At 35.5% G+C, this 23387-nt stretch overlaps 1 long non-coding RNA gene across 1 annotated transcript in view; it reads left to right on the forward strand.

Moving 5' to 3' along the window:
* Positions 1–7736, forward strand: part of LOC121431919 — a 34074-nt gene extending 26338 nt beyond the window's left edge. The window contains exon 3 of the long non-coding RNA XR_005972171.1: positions 7047–7736. This is a non-coding gene — a long non-coding RNA (uncharacterized LOC121431919). The remainder of the gene's footprint in view (positions 1–7046) is intronic.
* Positions 7737–23387: the final 15651 nt, after the last annotated feature.

Genomic DNA, 23387 nt, shown 5'->3' on the forward strand with positions numbered 1-23387 from the left:
CACAATGTGTTGTTTTTCTTTGGACAATGGATGCTTCTACAATGTTTTAAAATGACAACTGTGTCCAAATAATTAATATATTGTTTGGATTTTAGGATGATGATGTTATGTAATAAAATTGACCAGCAGTGCAATGCCAATTCATTCCAGAAAAGAGTTGGAAAAAATAGAGAATTGACGAAAGTTTACACTTGTGCAGAAGGTTAAATTTTCAATTTTGCCATCATAAAACCAATTGTCATTCAAAACAAAAGCTCCTTACATGTACATTTGTTGTTAATTTACATATCACACTTGAGCTAAAAAAAAATCAAGCTGCTACATGACACATGTACATTATGGGCTGAATATAGAATGCAGTTTATTACTGCAGCCATGTCTTCTTACATGTAGCTCTCTTTGGGACCTGTTGTACAAATATTCGCAATTGAAAAATACTCATGAAATCATTTGCAAGTCCCCAATGCATGATTCTGATTGGTTAAAGGTCAAGTTTCATTTCATTTTTGATTGGTTCTTAATTGCAACTCATTCTGCAATGGGCTCTGAAATGTTTAGCTTTTTTGACTCCCCCCCCCCCCCCGCAGTGAGAGGAAAGATAAGCTGTAGAACTACATGTGGGGCAGTGTCAATCCACACTTTTTACCCGAGAAAAACATATTTCAAATGTGTTTAGTTCAGACCATGGTTGCTTTTAATTAGGATCGTTCGTAGTAAAAATACTTGTAAACATCTTTCAAAATGCATTTTGAAAGGTTCTGTTACATTTTCTCCGGTGACAATTGCTGTGATGGAAAATATGCATAAGTTGAATATAAAACCTAATCGATAAAAATAAATACAACCTAATCCTCATCATTACATTATACTGAATCAAAAACTCAATTACAATCCTAACTCTTAGCTTATGCCCTATGAGATATTAAGACCGGAGCAAATTAATGTCGCAGGAGCAAACGCCATGTCACCTTTCGAAAGGCCATTTTGCAGCTCCAGTTGCCTGGATGTGAGACTAACAGAAGGGAAATGATGCACAAGGGCATTTCCAGCATCCAGTCAGAGTAAATGTGTCATGAAATTGGTAAATTGATGGGCAGAATTCAGGAAACGTCTGAAAATACTGCTAAATCCTTGCGGAAAGATCAGAAAAAAAGAAGACGAAAATTACTAAAGTGCCCGTAGAAGAGTAAATGAGAAGCAGGAAGCGTGCAGTTTGAAGTTAGTGTGTCTCTTGCTTTTAGCTCATGTTATTTTAGAATGATTCATTGGAATTGAACCTAATTTCAGAATAATTTTGTCTGAATCGTCTCCCGATACGCCACAAGAGACACGGACAGAAAGCAGACCTAAACCAAAAAGGATGACAGTTGACACTAAATATATTCTATGTGGTAGACCATGCCGATGGGAAGTGGTAATATAGACAATATTCCAGATGACGTTACATGTATACCCAACCGCGTAGCTAGGATTTCATTTTGGAGGGGGCGGTAAAAGCATGCGAAGCATGCTAACACTTACAGAGCGCGCGAAGCGCGCTCACTAGGGGGTGGGTGCAGGGAGGGGAGTTTCCCCCTCCCGCGCGAAGCTTTCGGTGTTTCATATATTAAAATGAAAAGGAACAGCCTCTTGTATCTAGTACCTATATCAGCTCCAAGTCAGTTGACTATATTGTCATTTAATTTGAGCCTTGTTTTCAAAAGTGATTGTGAGCGCACAAAAAGGATAAAATGGAGGAAATTAAAATAGTAATTACCCCGCGCACAGCGCGGAAGCCAAAGCGTTTTATCAATTTTTATCCAAAGAAAAGGGTCCCGAGATAAGGGTATACTCTCTTAATATATTGAATGCTTTCCTTGGTAAGATCAGATTTGATTACAAACATTTTAGCGACAGTGCATCTTCAACACGCAAAACAGAGGAGAAGGGTATATGCCGGGAAGAAGATATTCCTCCCCGCGCAGAGCAATGAAACTCTGAAATTTCAAAGGGCTGGCGTTTCATCAAATGTAGATATCTCTAATACCCCATCGGCTCCAATTCAATTGATTTTCTAAGATTTTTAAACTTTATTACAAGGAAAATAGTGCGCAAAAGTGGAAACTTCTGTGATTTATTGAAATTATATTAAAAAAGAGGATGAATTATCATTCTTTGACTTATCCTGTGGCGCTTCATTTTGACTTATAATTTCAAACTGAGGGCGCAAAACAGGACCGGAGATGAATGTGCAGGGAAATGACAAGAAACACATATAGCTGAGGTGGAAAAACAGGGTCAGAGAAACTAAGGAGAACTGCAATATTGTCATTTAACTGCGCGCAGCTCGGAAACAAAATTAATATATATAAATATTTGAGTAAAAGCTCTTTTCAGAGAAAAAATAAGAAAAAACCCACAAAGCTACCTCTCTTCCCTTTCCTCCCTTCGCTTTTCCTTTTCTACTCTCTTTTTCCCCCCTCTTTTTGGGGATTTTTTTTTTTTTTTGGGGGGGGGCCACCGCCCCCTACGCGCCTGTGTATACCCAACTAATAAAGAGGTGAACATGAATGGTTGTATAAATAAGGTGAAAAGTAGTGAAAATTATTATTTATATGGCCCCGATATGAACCAATTTTGTTTGATTTAAAAAAAATAAATTTATTGATTTTTAAGTTTTAAGCTCTTGTTGCCTGTTTTTTTTGGTTTGTATTGATTGATTTTTCAATTAATTCAATGCAGCATAGTCTATATACACTGCTGAGATTTCTAGTACAAAGCGCTCCAGACATGTACATGTAATAGGATTCCAGCGTGGGGCTTTAGGTGTCTTATGAATCCATATATGTTAGATATATTGAAACATGTTCGAATCAGATCAAGCATGAAGAATGTGATTAGTATTAACTTGTTGCCTGTTCTGTCACTTGAATCTTTACCATGTCTAGTATGATGTGGTGAACCCATGTAAAGGCTAGTCTTAAATCTTAGAAAATAGAGAGGAAGAGGGGAGAGAAAGAGAGGGGAGGGGATCTTCAAACAAGTTCCATACCCCCTATTTATGAGTTGGGGGTGCAGACCTGGTGTGGACTATTTCTAAGTATGAAAGGTCTCGGTCCAGAATAGTTTGGACTATTGAGTAGCACTGCGGAATAGGAGGACTTGGTCTGTACTAGACCTCATCAGGGAATTAATGAACGGGATCCTCACTAATGCAGACTCTGCTGTCAATTTCCAGCATCCCACAGCACTGCACTCTGTGCAGATGATTTGATTGAACATCAAATTGCACACACCTAATCACTTGCTGTTACCATGATTACAATATTCCGAACTATTACCTCACTCTACTCCTGAAAAAGTAGTGTAAACTGTTTCAGAATTAATCAACATTGTTGGGTTTGCACATTTCTGAACGGGACTGTGGGACTATTCAAGGGTGAATATATGAAAGGGGTAGTTACGGGGTATAAGTACACTCTGCTTGATAAGTGTACTTGGTTTCTAATGTGCAGGTGCGAATTTTGTCTAGGGGTCCCATTAACATAAAGCTTAGCGATTGATCGTGGAGTTGATTTTTACAATTGATCACACACAATAGTCCACGCCATCAATCGTAGAAATCAGCATTATGATCAATTGCTAAGCTTTATGTTACAGGGCTTAGGACTATATTGAGCCTACACTATTTCAATACTAAACTTGTAGGTGGGAATAATCTCTGAAGTAAACAGACACCACAAACATGGCACTTGTTCAACAATTTGTACAGGATTGAGAAGAAAGTAAAGAAAATGGTCCTTTATCGTTTCCTTCCACTGCAAGCATTAATACTGATGCGAAGTTCATAGAATTCACACTTACATTTACAACATTTATCAGCTGTTTTAAAGCAAATTTTAGATTTATGTTCAAAGGTTTGCCTCAAGAAGATTCTGCTGTTGAGTTTTCATTTTTGATAATCCTAAAGATTTGTTTTTAAATTTCAAAGGATTTGAATTTTGTACACTCGTTTGAATCTGTGGATGAGGATCAATTTCAAGTTATGAACGGTTGAGGACCAGAGTAAGCCGCATAATATGAGGATTGCTTTAAAGAAAACTTGATCTGCATTCAATCCCCTTTCGTAATTCATAAATAGGGTTATCTAATAATGTGGTTTATTCTGCTGTCAATTGTCATGTTTTCCACACGCAGGCACTGCACTGACCAATCATGAAAACACGGGTGTGTTCATTGTCTGTTTCCAAATTTTAATGGCAACATGGATCATGATTGAAAACGTGATTACAAAACACAGATATGAGAAACCATGGACCTGCTAGTAGGTCCATGGAGAAACAAAGGGTGTGTTCAGTGTCCACTATTCCTGGTCGTAACAGTAAACATTTTTCAAATCACAATTGTGAAGAAAATTTAAACGTTAAAAAAGATGCATTTGTAAACGTGATCAAATTTACGACCTTGAGCATCGCGAATACGACATTGAACACAATTGTGTTTGAAACGTCTTTAAATTTGCTCTCGCAGTGGAAGCCTACACAAACCGTTGCCAGAACTGACCTTCTTGTGATGGGTCAAACTGTGTACTAAAGCTGTGCTGGAAATTTAAAGACGAACATATGAACGGCATTATATTTTCAATACTGAACGGTGCACTGCTGATCGTGTTTGTGTTCATTGTTTTGGAATTGAGTTTTCAATCATGATTCATGTTGCTGTTTAAATTTGAAAATCAACATTGTACACATCCAAAGATAATTACATAATACAGGATTCACACATATCCACCTTGATTTGTGCTCAAGGCGCTCCTACATTACATCGGCTATTAAACTAGTCTACTGGTTCCGGTGTGCACAGCTTTTTGAGGAATTACTTCCTGCTGGTACCCATTTACTTCACCTGGGTTGAGTGCAGCACAGTGTGGGTAAATTTCTTGCTGAAGGAGAACATGCCATGGCTTGGAATCGAACCCACGTCTCTCAGATTGAAAGACGAGAATCTTAACCACTAGACCACGACTCCACCAAGATCGATGCATTATTTCCCTGCTGTACTATTAAACTATAATGCTGACTGTATCTAAATTCATTAACGCAAGTTTCATTTGCACGTCATGTTATTCTGATATGCACTCTATCTTGATGACTACTTGGGGTTTGACTTCATGAAGTGGATCTACCTCCTATGAATCTTCAATCTCAAAGGACTAGAGATTTGAAAATAAAAATGTAGGATTAAAATCAAATCCAGAATTCAATCGTTCCTTAACTTCAGTCAGTCCATCTGGATTTATTTCAGATCCTTGCGATTACAGTGTAGGTTGTCTGATTGGACAGTTTAGAAAGAGGTCTTCAAGGGCTTGAATCATTCCCAAGCAGTACAAGACATCTCCATCATGCTTATAAACCTCAAAGTATTCCCCAATAAATGGGAAGTTGGAAAACAAAGAGAAACACAGGAATTAAACTTCCTTGTTGGGTAAATCTCATTGTCAATATCTTTAAACATCACAGAGCAAGTATTACACAGCCTCTAAGAAGTTTTCCCCACAGTCCTAAAAAGTCTTTATCCTTTAACGCTACAAAGGTTGTTTGACTACATTGTCAACTTCTTGAATGTGATGTGACTTCAGCATATATGCAATACACATTTCCTTGGGTTATCTGGGGCATAAGGCTCAGTAGGTTAAACCCTGTCTTTAGCTTTGGTAAATCCTCTCAAAATACATGTCACTATTCCATTTTGTTACTAGATTACATCATGAATGATTTTACAAACTGACACAAACCTCCACTGGTCTCCAAACACGATTTTGGGCTAATCACACTAAAAATCTCAACGTCGTTCTGATGCTTGTAACTTCTTGCTTTGAAAGGAAACTAGAGTAATCATTTATACCAATTAAAATCATGTATCCTACCCTTTTATAATATGCAAATATGTTTGCAATTCAAAATTATTCTTTCAATATTTGTAATGAAGTGCATGGTTTGTGCCAGTACAGAAAGATTGGTTTGTTCCACTTTGTAAAATCCAAGGAAGGGTATGTGTCGTTTCATGCAAAATGTTCTCTTATTCTTTAAATAATTTAAATTTTGATCTGAAATTTGCTATTAAATTCTATAGAGTTACTTGGCTTTCAGTCTGCAAAAATTTAATTTCATAAAATCACTTATGGTATGAATATATACCATAAAACGTAATAAAAAGTAATCGTAAGTAATAAATAAATAAAATGCAATTTTGTTCAATGTCGCATTCGCAATGCTCAAGGTCGTGAATTTGAGCTGAGCGCATTTACGAACGCATCTTTTTCGATGTTTAAATTTTTCTCTGAATCGTGATTTGAAAGACGCTTACCTTTACGATAGTGGACATTGAACAAACCTTTGTTTCTCATATCTGCATTTTGTAATCATATTTTCAATCATGATCCTTGTTGCCGTTTAAATTTGGAAACCAACATTGAACACACCCATATTCATTTTAAAGAGCTTTGTTTCTTTGGTCCTAACAAAGCATTTCTTCTATTGGGGGCAGACATGGTAGAATCGGGTCCGACCCACCCTCTTGCTCAAGTGAAAAGGTACACAAATGTTTGAAATGCAAATGTATTCTCTATTGAAAACCAACAAGGATTGTCCACAAGAGGCCAAAGTGGTTTTATTTCAAGTGGACAAGCGATGTAGATGTGGTCAAAATGACCTCCCCCTGGTGTGTACAGTGGATGAGTTTTCTCTGTTGATTTTGCTCTTTTTGAGTCGTAAGGTCATTGAGAATTTCATTATTATTCATTTATACCCCTTTCTCGTGTAGATTCTTTTAGCTGGCCAAAACTGTTGGGATGTTGTGTAACTAATGTTTTTGTGTTTAGCATAACTTTCTTTGGTATGTGATAATTTTATTTTGATACTATAATAAAAAGAAAGAAAATGTATTCAATAATCTTCGCTGTGAACTAATTTATTTTGTATTCTTTCTCTTTTCCCTCCCAAATCCATATCTCTTTTACATGCTCTCCATAATGACTGGGTTTCTACTGTCAATGCTTCACTTTACAGGTAAGTGGTAGAAAATGATAATGATAATATTGATTAAGATGCTGATGACAAATAGTATGCAGCGCAAAGAAATAATGTATTAAGTGACAATAATATGCAACACATTTAACCCACACTTAAGCACAGTTACCCACTTAATATGCTTGAGTATTCAAGGAATCCTTCTGGGTAGGCATACCTATTTACCTGGGTACCTGGGTAGAGAGTGGAAAATATGGATAAATGCTTTGTCATTGGATGTGAGTACTGTGGTGGGACTTGAACCATCAGCCTTATGGTTCAAGGTCAGGAGACTTATCCACTGAGCCACAACACTTCCACATATAATCTTACAACCCTGTCCTATAAAGAATTGTTTTTATGTTAAATCTTTAAATTTTAATGACTTATCTTTCAAGCAATGATGTGTGGTAGTTATTTTTGTCTTTAAGTTGTTCTCTGATTGCCCATAGGATTTTCCAGTAAGTTCTACTGAAATGATTCTGACAAAGTTTGTGATGGAAAACTTGTTATGACAGAGAAGTTGAACACTCAAATAGCATTGAGTATAGACTGCCCCAAAATTTCAAAATGAAGAAAAAATACAGATATATTTAAGCATGAAGATTCAAGGAATAGATTTGGTCAAAACTTCAAACAAATAAAATTAGCACCCCCCTTAAGGCAAAAGATGATGATCAGGGCCCAGTCTCTCAAAGAGTTGTGATTGATCCGATCAATCACAACTATGGACAGCCAGCAACATCAACATCTATTATGCATGTTTGTTCAAAATATTTTTTAACTATGATTTATATTTATGCATTTGTTGTTTACTTGAAAATTCACTGTGCTTCTCTTTGTTTACATCAAAGGCCATTGTGCAAATTTCCTGTAGAAAAAATTATGATACTGATGGATTTCCATAGAGTTACGATTGATTGGATCAATCCTAACTCTTTGTGAGATGGGCCCAGATTGCTTACAATTTCCTATTCTATCCATGATGTGTATCCCACAAAACACCTTCAGAGTATTAAATGTTCTTCATATTTATATAGTGACTGCGTGTGGTTTAATGGTAGTTGATTCAGGATATCGGCCTCATTAATCAACTGTAAAGAAACAAAGATAAAAGCTGGGAAAACATATATTTTAAAGGGGCTTTTACACTTTCCCATTTGGGGGAAAATAACCAGTATTTTTCTATCTTATCAGGCACTCTACCCTGGTCAGATTGTATCAGATATATAGGAGGTAGATATCAAATGCAGTGCAATCTAAATGGAGAATTCTATGCAGATTTCAAAAACTCTGAAAATGAGCGAATCCGGCTTGGATTTGTTATATTAACCATTGTAAATATGGGTCAAAATAATGCTTTTCTCAATCATATCTATACCAAGATACTTTACAATGAAATTGCTGATCAAATTTAAGATCGACTCATATCACTTTTTGGTAAAAAAAATAAACTACAGCTAAAAATGCTACTAATATGCTAGTAGTATTGATACAGATTTTAAGAATGATGATATAGGAAAGGAAAGGTGGTCATAACAATAATGATGATATTAAAACTAACATTTTCCTAGTTCTTTTTTTCCGAAAAGATACAAAGTTCTTTACAATAAAAAAGTGATAACAGTGCACCAAAGCAACTTAAAAAAAAAAACTGAGAATTAGAAGATTTATAATGGACCTTACTCACTTTGAAGGGTGGACACAGTATTGACCCCCAAGATCAAGAACTATTGCCTAATTTGAAAGAGCTTTTGCTGATTTAAAACAAAAATCTATATTTGCTTCCTGTACAAACAGTACATAGGATTATATGACATCACTCAGGCGAATCTATCGCTGTCAGCAGGCCTAGTATCTTTGTGTTGCCTTCCAATAAAAAAAGAAAGAAATAGCGAGGGGCCTATTTGCATTATATTTGGTATTAAAAAGTGAAGTCACTCTGTGGTCAAGGCTGATATGTCAAAGGGATTGTAACAGGTTTGCAAGTTGCCTTTTTTGTCGCTATTGTTACATTCGTTTCAATAAAGGGGAGTGCTTCATGAAACAAAACAGTCAGTGATTTTCATTGACAAGTTGCTCTGAGCCAATCAGCTGCCAGGATTTCAATAGCTTATAACAATAGTCAGTGACTGTTTGTTTCATGGAATGCTCCCCAGGTATGATATGGAATGCTGCATCTGCACCAAGTTATGCTCTTGTTCTTGACAATCCATGCAGTGATTGAATATTCATGGTGTTTGTTTATCTTTCCATTCAAATCATCAAGGAAGAGCTTAGATATTTTACTTGTTTAATTTCCATGTTCTTTCCCATATGATTAGAGAGTTTGATTGATTTTGTCAAATATTTGATGAATAAGACACACAAGACGTATTCTTATTTCATTACTGTATTCAGATGAAAGAATAAGGTATTGCCATTGAAATCCAACTGTGTGGAATTTCCAAAATATTTAGTGAGAATTCTACTCCTTTTTAGAAAGCTTCCCTCCATTGCAGGCAAAGTTTGAAGGGCACCTGTGGAAACTTCCCCTTGAACTGAAGTGAGTAACTTCACCTCTTGAAGTGGCAAGGTGGTGATGAAGTTTGTCGGGGAAAGCAGAGAAGTTTGTAGCTTCCCATTCTTTCTGTCAAGATGGAGCGGATAAACCGCTTCTCTGTTTACCCTCATACAGATACTGGTTAGGGTCAGTGGGAAAGTTTTCACCGAGAAAGGGTTATATGAATGTAAGCCTAATTGAACGTCTAAAGCAGACCAAGATAGGTAGGTGTATCACTTCAGTTTTACATGAAACTTTTAAGTGAGAGATGATAAAGTTGAACATCTAAAGCAGGCCAAGATACGGATGTGTACCTATTCTATCACTTAAGTTTATCAGTGAAGTTTTTACTATGAAACTAATAATAATCCACATTCATATAGTTCTTGATACAGCAGGACGATGTCTCCATGCATTTTTCAGATATATTATAGTGAGAGATAATACACATCTAGAATAGGCAAGGATAAGTCTCTTCATATTCTCACTCTACCCTGTCCTTCCTTCCTTTCATCTTGATTTCTCCATTGTCATTGTTTATCAGTTCAGTTCGTATTTATTTCATCTCTAAAAACAATGAGTACATATTTGCATCAAATATACACATCAAGTATACAGATTAATAATAGAACGAATAAATCATACAAAAATAACTTAGGATAGATACAATGATATAATTTGGCCTATATGGTCATAGAAGAAATGAAATAGGAAGACTTAAAATAAAGCCAGCAATGGCCTTGTGAGATAAAGTCTCCTTAACTATCAAATGCTTATGTGGAGGCTGTACTTTGCATATTATAATAAAAACAAATATATATACATAAAAAACAAAGGTGACATAAAGGTTGAAGGATACATGTATATACAAAAAATGATAAGTAACACGTGTTTGAGAAAATCCATAGTGTGGATATAAAATTGTAGCAAAGCTGCTAAATTAGACATATTTTGAAGTAAAGTATTGTTTTAATCTTCTTTTAAAGAGGGATAGAGATTTGCATGACCGAACAAAATTAGGTACAGAGTTCCAGATTAAGGGGAAATTAAAACGTATAGCTTTTTGTACAAAGGTTTTTCCTACTTTCCATAAATGAAATAAACTACTCATACGTGTGTTGTGATAGTGTACAGTATTATTAATACAAAACATTTTACAAATCTTGTTTGGCAACTTTTTTGTGAAGTAGAAAAACCCTAATATTGCTACTTGATATTGATAAAGATGAAAAATATTCAAAGTATTCATTTTATGAAATAAAGGTGCAGAGGGTGAAAGATAATGACTGCTGGTACATATACGAATTGCTCTTTTTTGTAATTTATAGAGTTTATCTAACTTGGTCTTACTACAGTTACCCCAAACAGCAATACAATAAATAATATGTGATAATATCAAAGAATTATAAATATAGAATAAGGCAGATTTAGGAAGGTAACTTCTTAACTTGTACATAATTCCAGTACATTTTGATACTTTCTTATTTATGTAGTTTACATGTGAATCCCAATTCATATTTTCGTCGACCTGAACCCCTAAAAAGCAAACAACTTGAGATTTGGATAGCTGATTGGAATCAATACTTAGAGCGAGATCATTACATATATTACTAGCATTAAATTTGTTATGAAAACAGATGAATGAGGATTTATTTATGTTTACTACCAGTTTGTTTGCTTTAAACCATCGGGATACATGTTTTAATTCAGAATTTATGTTTTCAAATAATTTTCAAAATCAGGTTGAGTGTAAAAAAGTGTTGTATCATCTGCATACATAATGAACTTGAGTTTACTGGATGACATTACAATATCATTAGAATACATAAGAAAAAGTAATGGACCGAGTATTGAACCTTGTGGAACTCCATGTTTAACTAAGCTATAAGTAGATGATGTATTCTGAAAATGTGTAAATTGGTAAGGATTGTATAAGTAATCTTTAAACCATAAATATGGAAGCCCACGTACACCATAATATTGTAATTTGGATAATAAAATATTGTGATTTACTACATCGAATGCCTTAGAAAGGTCAATGAATATTCCTACTCCAAACTTATTAGTGTTCAATGCTGATACTACTTTATCCTGAAGATCTATTAAAGCATGACATGTGGAATGGTTACTTCTAAATCCGTACTGGCTTTCAGTTAGTATGTTATTAAGCATTAGGAATGAGTATAAACGATTATATATACATTTTTCTAGAATTTTTGAGAAGCTTGGTAAAATTGAAATCGGCCTATAGTTTTTACAAAGATGGGGGTCTTCTTTCTTATAAACAGGGACGATCTTCGCAATTTTTAATTTATCTGGAACATTACCTGATGATATAGACATATTAAATATATAGCACAGAGGTTTTACAATGGAATATATGACTCTTTTTACAATGTTTATATTAATACTGTCGAATCCACATGAATAACCCTTTTTTAGTGATTTGGTTATTTCTACAATCTCCGATTCAGTAATAGGTTTTAAAAATAGTGAGTTATTAAATGAGTTATTTAAGTATACATTATAATCATTAGTTTCAGCAATATTCTCAGACGATCTTAAAATATTGGTACAACAATTTACAAAATAACAATTAAACTCATTGGCGATATGCTGTGGATTATCAATTTTGTTATTATTACATGTAATATATTTTGGTAGACTATGTTTGCGCTTACAAACCCAAAGTGCTTATCATGTCTAAAGCTGTCGGTTGACTGTCTTTTATTATTATTATTACTTATCATTTGTACTGTGCTTTTCCAATTAGGGCCCAAAGCGCTTACAATGAATTAATAAGATGTAATATTTTGAAAACTACAAAGTATGAAAGAGATGAGTTTTTAATGACTTTTTGAAGATTGCTAATGATGGAGACTGTCTAATTATTAGTGGCAGGTCATTCCAGGATTTTGAAGTCGACACCGTAAAAGTTCTGTCACCAGCTAATGTACGAGTTAATGAATATGTGAGGCGAAGGTGATCACTGGCCGATCTAAGAGCTCTAGTTGGTGTATAAAGATTTAAGCAGTTGAAGCCTGTTTATTCAATGTTTTGTAGACAATCAAGAGTAATTTGAACGTAATTGTCTGTAATTCTCTCTTTTATCTAACAAATCTCCTTTGTTTCTATTTGTTCAAGTACAACTTTCATGTTTGTGAGAGAGGAATATAGTTAAACATCTTAAGTACATGAAGATAGTCTCTTCACACTCTGACCCTTCCCCTTCTTGTTCCTCCTTTCCATCCTCCATCTCCTCCGTCTCTTCTCTTTTCCTCCCGCTATACTCCCATGTCAGTACTGATCAGATCTGTTGCTGTTGCTTGACTGTCTTTAATCTAAAGTTTCCCTTTTAACTCTTTTTGTGTCTCCAAATGTCACATGGTATATACCGGATCATTTCAAACTGGGTAGAAAGAGGATGCAGTGGGCATTTACAAGATCAAAGACGGCAGACCCAACTAGGTCATTTACACTAGATGAAACTGTTAAACATAACTGTCTGTTGTGGTAACTCTCCAAATGATGAGCTCGAACAGAATCCAATAAATTGAACACCCATCATGTGTTTGTATGTAAAGCCAGGTTTACACCAAAACAGAAATTCTCCTGAGTAAATTTGGACCGAATGTAGCAGAATTTTGCCTGATTTGGATGGTTTTGGTAGATTCAAATGTTCCGGAATCCTTCCTGAATTTTTCTCGCATTAGCTGAGGGAGAAAAGAATACACCGGAAACCACTGTAATACTGCATTGGGATGGACTCGCAGCTAATTCGGTTCTGTTGTAATTAGGCCTAGAAAAGGCCTAAAAATTAGTTATCTTCAGTGGGATCATTTTTTCAGCTTGGATTTCATGAATTCAGTGTTAAACTTAAATGTAAATGTACAATACCTAGATCTGTGAGTTTGGTGACAATGATTTTGAAGAATTTCTCATGAAATCATATTTGCAGCAATTGTACTTAACTTAAGTATGAGATACATTTTATGACCTTTTCAGAGCTGCCAAGTAGTACTGATTTTCAGTATTTAGTACTGAAAAGTGAGAAGAATACCAATAGTTTCATGTAATTGTAAAATACTGATTTCTAAAGTTTCAGTTGTATGTGTGGTCTTATGGTATTTTTTGAAAATACTGATTTCCTCACCGAAATATTGATTTTCAGCTTCAAAAATACTGAAATGTTCCTTTTCAGGTTGGCAGCTCTGCCTTTTAAATATTAGTCTTCAGATGTCATTTCTATCTCTCACAAAATAGAATCTCCTTTTCATTGAGGGCATATTTAGGGGGGCACAATTCGAATTATACTGCATTTATATTGCGTGGATGATCCAGCAATGGGGGAGGGGAAGTGAAGTAAAATTCCTTTTTATTATGTGCCTGACTTGTCCATTCTTATTATCTAACCTGAGATTAACAAAATGGATGGTTATTGAAATTCCTACCATTCATCTGTAAATGCTAAGTATTCATTTATAATTGTTTGAACATTAGAACATTTGAAAACCTTGAATCAGTTGGGAAGTAGAGCAATCAATCTTATTTTGTTGGCTATTTTTAAGAGAGGCCTTGGGTGAAGTACTAGGAATGGTAGATCCTGGAGATTAGTATGAACATTATTGGGAGTGTCTTCTTTACTTATGCCTACTCAGAGAACTCCATGCCTTTGTCTCCGATATTCTTGCTTCACAATACTTAATTTCCTGTCTAAAAAATAATGTGTGCTTATTGAATTAAAAAAAATCTCCAATGAATAAATTTAGCATAATTTGTGTAGTTTTGAATTTTGGTGGCTGTGAATGAGTGTCTTGTTGATACATACTAAAGGACACTTACTCTGTCTCATTGTTAATAATATTAATAATAATGATAATAACGGCATATTTACCCAGGGTAGCCACTTCAGTTCCGAAAACTGTTCTCCCAGTGGGCCCTGCTATTATTTTAGACAGGAAATTATTATTGTTACCAAATATGGTATGAAATTCACTATTATTATCCTTCTGATACCGTCAAAACTATATTAAAGAGAAATTCCAGTAGTTGCAGTAAACACTGATTTCATGAGAAAGTCTGTAAAACCAGGCTTAATTGTCAGTATATGAGGATGAAGATCTGGTACAGTAACATAAACTGAACTTTGGGAAATCTTGAAATCTTTGCTGAAAAAACGTTCACACTGAAGATCACCAACACAGATAAGCACACGTGGGACAGTGTATTATTATTGCTGGAATAAAGACCCGACGGAAGTGACCGAATCCGCGCTTATTTTGCTTATTTCTCAGCAATTACACAGTTTCTCCCAGAATCTTTTGGCACATATTTTTTATTCATACAAACAGACACTTGGGTGGTCATTATATTAGATTCTGTAAAAAGTCATTCTGAGATCGTTACCAAAACTGGAATTTATCTTTAATTTAAAGGGGAATGAAACCTTTGGAACAAGTAGGCTTGTGTCGAAACAGAAAAATCAAAGAATAAGAACAAAGAAAGTTTGAGAAAAATCGGACAAATAATGAGAAAGTTATGAGCATTTGAATATTGCAATCTCTAATGCTATGGAGATCCTCCCATTGGCAACGGGACAAGGATGTGTGATGTCACACATGAACAACTTTCCCTTTGATGGACTATGAAATACCCTGAAAATGTGTTTTTTTGCTTTTTCGTATGGTGATACAAACTCTTTATCCAAATGTATTCTTTAAAAATCTGTATTACATGCCCTCCTATAGAAAGAATATATGTTCTACTGATAGATGTAATAAAAGAGGCAATTTAAGTGAAATATATACTAAAGTAATGGGGAGAGTTGTTCAAGAGTGACATCACACATCTTTGTCGCATTGCCAATTGAGGATCTCCATAGCATTAGTAGGCGGTTTCAAACCGCCTCGATCACAAGAATCCCCGTTAAATTACGAGAACTTTTTAAGGCTAAAAAATACCCGTTAATTATTCCTGCATTCACACCGCCCCGAAACACATCCTTCGGGATAAGTTCCCGAAGTTACGAGCATGCGCAGTGTGGTCTGATAAGCAGGCAAGGCGGGAGATTCAAAATCTCTAGCCCAGCAGCCACCCACGCCGCCGCGCCCAACGACACGCTGGGATAAAAGTTCCCGTAATTTGCTTTCACATCGCCAAAATACCTGCGACCTTGAAAAAATCCCCACGAAAGTTCTCGTAATTTCGCCAAGTACCTACTATTTAGCGGGTATTTTCTTTCGGGGAGATTACGCGTAGTTTGCTTTCACATTACCAAAATACCTGGTATTTTCTGATCGGGGTAAATTTCCCGATCAGAGAATACCTGGAACTGGCGAACTTCGAGGCGGTCTGAAACCACCTAGTGATTGCTTGCAATATTCAAAAGCTCATAACTTTCTCATTACTTGTCCGATTTTTCTAAGCTATCTTGGTCCAAAGGTTTCATTCTCCTTTAAAACCTTGCTCAAAACCCACCTTTTGATGATTACCCTCATGTTTTGAAGAACATGAAAATTCAATCAATAAAAATTCAGTGAAAATCCGTCACCAAATATTAGAGTTGTGATTGTTTGAAGTTTTAATTTTGACAATATTTTATGGCATAAGATAAATTCTGTTAAAATGCAGTTTTCAATTGTATACATGATTTTATTGAATGCTTTTGTTTCATTTGTATTTGATGGATTTCATTTGCAATCACGAACATTTGAAATAAAAATACTTCTTAGTAGCAGGGGAAAGAAATTATATGGGGGCTAGGGGCAATTTGGCCCTCCCCCCGAAATGCTCAAAATAGCCCTGGGAACTTGAATAAGGAGCACATTGCAATGTAAAGCTTAGCCTGTGTTGCAGGTTTGGGCAGTAATTTGCAAAAAGAACACCCCCCCCTGAAAAATATATTCATATATATTTATATATTTTTGCCTGCTTACTAGGTCTATTCAGGACATTAAACTACACAGTTACACCTACCAAACCAACTCCAAATTGATCAAAGGCTAAGCTATTGTGTAACTTCCAATGTCATAATTTGTCAGTTTGGAGTCCATTTCATTTGGTAGACTAGAGCATTAGCTAGGGGGTAAGGACTTTATGGGCTCCAATTTGGTACTTATGCTATTGACGTAGTCCTGAATAGTCATACAGATCGTAGACTTTTATTTTTTCAGATTTTTGCCTCAATTTTTTATTAATAAAAAAATCATTCAAGAGGAGTCTCGAACCTGTGTCAATGGTCTTGACTGCAGTTGGCTAACACCAATCAAGCTGTCCAATGTGTGGAAAATTACGCTATATTCTTCCGTTTCGTCTGCCATGAATATTTATGTGGCGTACTGATTCAATAAACCTTATTAAGTCGTCATTATACATCAATCGATGGTACCGAATTGGAGCCCATATAGTCCTTCCCTTCGAGTTTAGACTCTGAATCCTGTGGAAAAAATAACTCTGTTGAAAACAACATCAGAGTCAGCTAAGTCTCATTTTCTTGGGCAAATAAACAATCCTTTAGATCAACAATAGAGCTAATTAAAATGGAAATGCTAGTGCTATAGTCACTGAGCATGCATCCTCTAACTTCACTTTTCTGCTTCAAGTAGGGTATCTGCAAAAGCAGAAGCCAAAAGACCTTGCGCATATTTTGGGTTTTATTTGTTATATTCGCTAAAGCAACAGCATGTAAGCGTCCTTGCTATACAAAATGAATATGAAACATCAGAGGTGTTTTTTGTTCAAAATTATGGTTATTTACAAACCAGCAAATTTGGCATCCTTGTGGAAAAACAAATTTCAGACCTAAATATTTTCAAAGGTTTGTCTTTTGGGATTTTTGATTTCATAACTTTTTATCATGTTTAATTTCAAGCAAGTTTTCACAATGATATGCTACATGATATTGTGTTTTTTATCAATTGACATAATTACTTTGGAGTCAAAGTTGTAAGCTTAACATTGTTTTTTTTTAGTTCATTAGAAGCAACAATTATGCATATATTTGCAAGTTTTCATTAATACCTGTTCATATATATGTGAGAATCATATTCTTGAGAATATTATTCTGTAGTCATGTAGTTTATGGTTGCATGTTGTGAAACCCCCGCCAAAAAAAAACCCCTGGAAAATGATGGCTTTAATGTTTGACAGAAAAATGTTTCCAATTAGGCCTATAAATAAGATTACGGACAGGTAAACTGAAGTGTTTGAAACTTCTAGAATAAGTTAATCTCAAAATGAAAACTGTTATCACTAATATGAAAGAACGATCCTGATTGGTTCCTATTCAGTCTACTAAGCAGTACGCTCATACAACGATGACCTTGATAGGTCATTTCATTTAATGATTAATCACTTAGCTTTGTGTAATTGGGTCCTGATCATGATCTGAAAATAAAGGAAGTAGGTCGACGGTCTGATCGATCATAAATGGCATCTTTAAAAATGAATTTATTGTCTTGTGAACTCCAAATTACTGTTACTAAATGAAAGTTTCCAGACTGACTACATTTTGTATATTAAGGAAAATAGCATCACTGTAGCACAGACTCTAATGATGCAGAATAGCATCACTGTAGCACAGACTCTAATGATGCAGAGATGCACTGAGTAGGATGCACACACGTCAGTTAAGATTGAAGAAGGATCTCTGCAATCGCCATCACATCCATTCAGTATGATGGACATTGTATAAGGCACAGCCTTGTCTGAAGGCATTTATAGGCTCAGGAATTTGACTGTCCTACTTGTATCTGGTACTGGTGTGAATGTCCCCTCTACTAGGGTGTGAACATCCTTGTTATGGTTTAGAGGTTGATGGTTAATTGACTGGGCCTAGTGTGAATGTCCCTCTTTGGAATATTACCCTCTAGTATTGGTCAACTTGCTTAAAGCCTGGGAAGAGCTTCAATGATAATAATTTATTTTAGTATAGTCCCATTGAATTTTTTCTGAGAAAATTCAAATATTTAATTCTCAGATATTAAATGCCCCTCTATGTTGCTTTCTTTTTTCTTTATAAATTTGACTGTGCAAGCACTTATTGTATGGGTTTAAGGATTGAATTTCAGAAAGCTACAGACAAAGTTAACGCAGTCTCTTATTGTCTAAATTCCATGAATGCATTCATTTGAGACCTCATTTGACATTCTACTCATGTAATCTTGTGACTGTTTTACAAAGTGATTTGAATTTCAATGGTCAGTCGTTACAGTGCTATGATGATTGCTGTGGACAGTGGAAGGGGAATCATTGGGTTTTCACAAGACAGGCTTTGTATGAGACCCCCCTGTACTGACCACACTGAAACGTTGCTAGCTCTAACAATGCGCTAACAGAGGCCCTGTTACAACCGGTAATGTGGCAGTGATGCCTAATGTGCTATTACTACATTGAAATAAATGTTTTTACTTTACAAACCAAAAGATGTGACTGCGCTTTAAAGCCTGTGTATAGCATTGGTAAAGGGTCAATAATGTGATTGATAATCGAATATTATCTAATATGACAGTCTTACTGAAGCGTAGAGACCGTTAGATATTTTTTCCAACTGCACTTCTCTGAGAAAATTTCAAATATTCAAATCTTGGATATATAGCGCCCTCTCTCGGCGATGCTTGTTTTAAATAAAAAAATGGGCATTCAAGCACTTATCTCATAAATTTAGTGATTAGTTATCCAAAAGTTACAGACAAAGAACATCTTGAAAGTTTCAGCCCATTCCATGATTTGGAATAGGATTTAATTGAAAGACAAAAACACACAGATATTTTAATTTGATCGGGTGACCCGATCAAGTTAAATTTCCATGTAAAATCGCAAAATTTATCCTGTAAAACACATTTTCATTTCATATCCTCCACATCATAACTGTTATAGGGCATATCCATTCATATTAGCTAGCAATGAATTGGAATAGTGATAGGTGCATTTTGGTAGATTTACCAAAACTATACACAAGCTTTAATACTGTTAGCACTCTCAGTAGGCTAACATCGTTTCTGTATGGCCTGCACTGATTTTGATTTTACATATTTAAGCCATTTTTAGCCTATTTTGGTTAACTCAAAAGAAATGATGAATTGGACAAGACAAGTCTTGATGTGATGTCTTCAGAATGAGCTAGGTATACAGTGATAAGATTTCAGGCTCAGGAAAAAGGGTATTTTGGGGCATTTTAATTAAGGATATCTAGAATCTGGAATATTTTTGTGATTTTGTGATTTTATGTGTTGGTAAACGGGTTGTTAATGATGTTAGGCTTTGCATGAATAGCAAATATGTTGGTATTTCTTTCTTTATGATATCTTCTTTATTTGTGTTTGTATTTTATGATCTAACTTCAATATGTATTTTTTAATTCCTAATGTTAGAAATATTTAAATATCCAAAGTGCCACCGCTCACAATACTGAACAAAACGTACACATACATTTACCATGTAGGACAATAACGTGCAGATTACTACCTTGTATTTAGGTCTGAAAATACTATGGGAAATATTTTTTCAATTTTCAGACTTTTTTCAGAAATGTAATGTGCACAACAATTACAATAATACCTTTCTTTAATCATTCTGATCACAATTGAGTAGGCCTATTGTAATGCAATTTGTTTAAATGCTACTGTAAAACCTATATATTTTGCCACAACCAATGCGAAATGAACGACTATTTCTCTTTATCAATAACTATTCTATTCTTAATTGAGTGATGTGATTTCATGCTCAGTGCCTATATTTGGAATGATTATCATTCCCCTGCTGTTTCTGGTGTCCTGAAGTGACCTTGCTTCAGGTCACAAGGCATATCTGATCCTATACCTGATCCATTAGAAATAGGAGATGGCTTATATAATCACTACCAACCATGCCCCCAAGGCTGGCTCCAACAGCAGTTGAACCCAACCCAATCACCTAGAAATCTCCCAGTAGGCGGTTTCAGACCGCCTCGAAGTTCGCCAGTTCCAGGTATTCTCTGATCGGGAAATTTACCCCGATCAGAAAATACCAGGTATTTTGGTAATGTGAAAGCAAACTACGCGTAATTTCCCCGAAAGAAAATACCCGCTAAATAGTAGGTACTTGGCGAAATTACGAGAACTTTCGTGGGGATTTTTCCAAGGTCGCAGGTATTTTGGCGATGTGAAAGCAAATTACGGGAACTTTTATCCCAGCGTGTCGTTGGGCGCGGCGGCGTGGGTGGCTGATGGGCTAGTGATTTTGAATCTCCCGCCTTGCCTGCTTATCAGACCACACTGCGCATGCTCGTAACTTCGGGAACTTATCCCGAAGGATGTGTTTCGGGGCGGTGTGAATGCAGAAATAATTAACGGGTATTTTTTAGCCTTAAAAAGTTCTCGTAATTTAACGGGGATTCTTGTGATCGAGGCGGTTTGAAACCACCTAGTGAAGATAAACAATGACCAGTCTCAAGGCACTTTCACACCCACCTCATATAAGAAAAATACCCTTGTGAGAACTTGCAGTGAGAAATGTGAGGTCAGAAAATAAATCCATTACAAGATTATCCCAGTTGTTTGATTTGCAAGATGAAAAAGTTTATTCACCCTACAATTGGCTGGTGCATCTGCCTGCCTTCACTGTAGGCTATATCTAGCTGGTATCAGCCTAAACTATAATGTAGGGTCTACATTTTATATGTGTTCAGTGAAAACCAGGCAAGCGTATGCATGTAGATGATCACACAGAGGATGAGATAGATAAAAGATGCACAAGATGATATGCAGCTGTTATAATGATCAGGATAGTGTGTGGTATGTCGAACTGACCAGTTGGTAAGACTTTCAACCGATGTTATGTAGATGGACAGATTCATTGAGACAGTAAATGAGAAGTGGAACATCCTATGTATGGGCGTACAAGCAGGACTTTGGGCTCCGGTTGCCAGCTGGTAACTCCTTGGCTGTCCAAGGGTGCGCAACTGATCAGGCTTATACAGTATATTTGTTCTAATTTTGTAAATTCTTTGAATTTAATTCCTATATTTTAATATTAATCTATGTTTATACAAAAAATTACAGATTTGGCTTATAACTTTGCTGAATGAAGCTTTAAAAATATTGTTTTTACTTGTTAGAACGTCTGTTGTAAAGGCTTTTTAGATATCTTTTTAAGTTGTAGTAATCCACACAAAAGTGCATTTCATTATTCAAATTAATCACATGGTTTTATGAATGTGCATGTCTGTAAACGGTATATACATGTACAAGTATGAAGAACATGGAATAGCACACCATGTTCTACTGCTTGTAGTACGTGGATTTTCAAAATGAACTCTAACACAAGTAGCCTAATCGTCATGCCATATCAGAGTACCCTACACAAGTATTTTGTCACGCTTCCCCACTCTGAATACCACCTCAGATGCTTTATTTTCATGATAAGGTTGAAAAGTATACCTTTCTTCCCTGATGATGGCAGGTATGATACAATTTTCACTGTAAGCACGTATTTTGTCTGGCCATGAAAAAAACCCTTTTCCATGCTTTTGTTTACATACTTTTGTGTTCATCTTGTAATGACAGTCAATGGCCCCCCTGGGGATATCTGCTTCATTGATGAATTTATTTCATTATAAGATAAGTCATTCCTTTTGAGGCTTTTAAACAGTTTAACTAATAATATGGTTTCATTTAAAAAGATATTCTTCTAAGTTAGATTCATTCAAAGCAATCCCAATGATTTGTATTTCTTAAAAAAAATTCCCATGAGTTCATTTCAACAGAGATCAAATGAATGAAATGTATTATAGCCTCGTATAAGCCCGTAGGGATTGTATTGTGGGACATTTTAAGAGTGTAATTCTTTGCAAGATTTGAAAGCGAATGGCTGATTATTATCAGGTTTTCTAAAAGGTATGTTTTTCATTTTCACAAATAAATGTTACTTTAATCCCTCTTTTGAAAGGGGAATGCTGTGAGCTATGTGACTTCATGCATTTATTCTGTAACCAGATAATTGCTGTCTCAGTTACCTTTTTAAAATCAAGATTGAAATCATGGAATGAAGGGGGGGGGAGGGATGGGGGCACTCAACTTTGATATGAACAACAGTGGTATGAATGGCATAAAAAAATGAGGGGGCCTAACAAGGCATACAAGGCAAAATTTCTCTAAAATTTAGAGCAAGTGAAGCGAGTGAGCAAAATTTTTCACATTTTCAAAATGAATATCTAATTCTGTGGGATAATTTGACTTAATATTCCAAAAATATAATTATATCACCCTTTTTAGGCTTTGCTGTGAAACATTTTAGGACCCCCCTGCCCCCAAACTGTACACCATTGATAAATGGGGGTGTGGTTCAGCCAGCCCCAAGGATGTAGATGTTACCTGTATTGACAAAACTATAGGCAGCAAACTAGGGGAGCATTTCATGAAAGATTCGTTGGATGTTTTATCTGATAGTTACCATAGAAACTGTGCTTCTCAGCCAATCAAAATCAAGGATAGTTGTCAGATCTGACAACTTGCCGAATGAAAAATGTTGATGAAATGCTCCCCAGGAAAACTATGCAGTGTGTAATAGACAATAGTCTATATATGACAGCCTGTCTGAAACTTTGGTAAAGTTTCAAGTAATATATAAATATTTTCAGAGTATTGTGTAATTAACATTTCAATCTTACATTTGTCCTTGCTTGCCATGGATTGTATTGCTAAAATGGAATAAATATTCTAAAATTGCTCAATTTATTTGGCCTCCTGTCTCCTGATTGATACCATTCAAATGTAATTGTGATTATATCTATCACCTTGAATTGGCAATCACAATTTAAGAAG

The sequence above is a fragment of the Lytechinus variegatus genome, chromosome 18, assembly GCF_018143015.1.
Source record: "Lytechinus variegatus isolate NC3 chromosome 18, Lvar_3.0, whole genome shotgun sequence".
Classification (NCBI taxonomy): Eukaryota; Metazoa; Echinodermata; class Echinoidea; order Temnopleuroida; family Toxopneustidae; genus Lytechinus; species Lytechinus variegatus.